General features: G+C 47.9%; 1 protein-coding gene across 3 annotated transcripts in view; it reads right to left on the bottom strand.

Annotated features, from left to right (window-relative positions):
- The window catches only part of LOC126581410 (CUGBP Elav-like family member 2), a 218,982-nt gene that overhangs the window by 189,685 nt on the left and 26,797 nt on the right, over window positions 1-2,500 (bottom strand). The gene's annotated exons all lie outside the window — the stretch shown is intronic.

The following is a 2,500-nucleotide window of genomic DNA, read 5'->3' as shown; positions in this document are numbered from 1 at the left end:
ATATTTTATCTGTTATTTCTGGGCTCCATTCGTTGACTAGAAGTTAGATTCCGACACTGACATTCGTTCACATGAATACCGGCGTACCTTCCATTCAATGCGGAGTTCGAATGCATTCGCTCGAGCTCCGAGCAGACCCCCTTTGTGGGGATCCGGAAAACCGTTTTTAGAACCAAAAATTCAATCAAACCGAGCACACATACCATCGACTGATAAAACTGAAACGCGATCTGGTCCCGCTTTCGAACGTTTTCTATTCGGAACATTCGGTTTTTGGTCACCGATATGGTCCCGGTTGTGCAGCAGCAGCGCAGTATGCATCGTGGTGGTTAAAACACGGCACACATTGCGTACCGACGGTCTATGCATAGCAATGAATGTAGTTTGCGAGCACTGGCGGAGCGATAGCAGACAGGGCGGGCGCGATGGACGAACGATGTGTATAGATTACGAATTATCTGCAAAACGCGATGTTTCCGGATGGAGCCACAGGGAGTCCAGAACAGAAACTGTACACGCTACGACTAAGCGTCCACTCCTAAGCAAGAAATGCCGATCGAGATCCGATATATTTCATATCCCTCACCAAATATCTGGAAATGTCTACATAAAAAAAAGGAGGGAGAGAAGCAAATATTTCTACCGACTAAATTCCGATCCGCAAACAATTCCTACACCGCTCAGCCTCCCTATATTGGTCTAGATGCCAAAAAAGGCGGGATTGCGATTGGCCAGCAGTAGAGCGCTTCTCTCCGGATCTCCGGATTCGCCGAAACCCAGATAGTTGCCATGTAACATTCCAGGATGTCTGAGAATTTTGATTATGACGTTGGGTGCGATCAAGAGACGTGAGAGAGAGAGCGAGTGAGATAAGCGAACGAAAGGAAGCGGAAACCACATCCTACATAATATGTAACTGTTGCGCTGGCGGCACAAGCGCCACCTCTTCCACCACGAACTGCTAATGTAATTCCAACAATTTGCGATGTTAAAATGAGCCAGAGGTGTTTGGTTTTGGCACGAGTAAATTTAATTAGCACCACCAGGGAAGGGGGATGAGCTTCTCCTTGATTCACTTATCTAGTTCCGTAAGTTTAACCGGTTCAACCCGCTAGTTCTCGAGAATCGCCGACATCGCCGAGATGTTTGGTGTCGAAGAAGTTCACTCTTCCCCTCTAATTTCTGGTTCGAGGGCAATTGGAAACAATTTCCTTCGAAGAAATAAATCTTCGCTTTGGCAATCCAATTCCATGATTGCCAGGGATGCCACTTGCAATCGCTCTCTCTCTTGGGTTGGAAACCACGAAAGTGCCTGGTTCCATTTCTATCGGATGCAACCTGATTGCCTGGAATGGCGTTCGACAAATCGTGGGCACCTTCTACTGCACCTGTACTACTACTAGAGAAGACTACTTACAAACCACGAACCGCAAAAGCAAAGCCATCGAGAAGGTGCTCTCCTACCGGTAATCCAGAAATTGCTTAGACACGCGAAAGCGATAAGAAACGGAAGCAAGCTGACAATATTAATTTGGGAAGGGTTTCCGCTTTAAGCGCTAGCATCGACACTCGCTGGAAGGTCCTAGCTACCGATGGACCGGACCGGAGCAATCGAACGGTGTATTCAAGTGATGAATCACTTCATTCCCGTCTTCTGCTCGTTTCTAGAGAGGACACAGTGCTACAACACGATGAAACCCAGGCCCCGGGTTGATATTAAATTCAAATCCAATTGAGCGACGCACAATCCCATCACTTTACCCCTTTTCCGGTTAGGCCGGACCCCGGTGGCCTCTTCTAGCAACCATTTTCGATCCGCAATCGAGCGGAAGAGATTGGTTGATTGGCATTTGCGTTCGTGGTGGCGCGCGCTGGTGGTTGTTTGTGTTGATAGGCTTTCAGGGTTTCATCGATCGTCGGAATCACACACAATACGGCTCTTCCTGTAGCGGTGATCAATGGTAATGAGCCCTATCGAGGATTGGTTTCGAGGGACTTTCTTTTTGAATAGGAATGTTGGATTCTTTTGATGTGTTTCTTGGCTACACGCTACGCTTGTTACTCCGTTCGTCCATCGCACTCTCTCTCTCTCTCTCTCTCTCTCTCTCTTTAAGATGAATCGATTTCGTAACACTTCAACACCAAAAGGTGCCTTCACGATTTCGCAAACCATTTCGCCCCAGATTGTGTTCCATTTACCTACCTACCGACACGTCGGGAGCTGGTCGGATGGCGCCATATGGCCACGCGAGGTGATTAAAAACTTTACAACCACCGCCTCGCGAATGAGCTGTCATTAATTTGACAAATTGACTCGGTATCTTGGCCAGGCAGCACCGTGAGCTCGTTCGTTCGTTCGCTGGCAAGGGTATGCTACGGACGGTGCTGCTACGGGACTGCTGATGGTGCTGCTGGTGCTAGTACTGCTGCGGATTGCCACCGGTGTGATTAATTTTAATATAAAAAAGCGAGAGTTTCCACCTTACATCATCAATCAGAC

The sequence above is a fragment of the Anopheles aquasalis genome, chromosome 2, assembly GCF_943734665.1.
Source record: "Anopheles aquasalis chromosome 2, idAnoAquaMG_Q_19, whole genome shotgun sequence".
NCBI classification, from domain to species: Eukaryota; Metazoa; Arthropoda; class Insecta; order Diptera; family Culicidae; genus Anopheles; species Anopheles aquasalis.
Note: the sequence above shows the minus strand (reverse complement) of the source record. Positions and strands in the feature narration are given on the sequence as shown.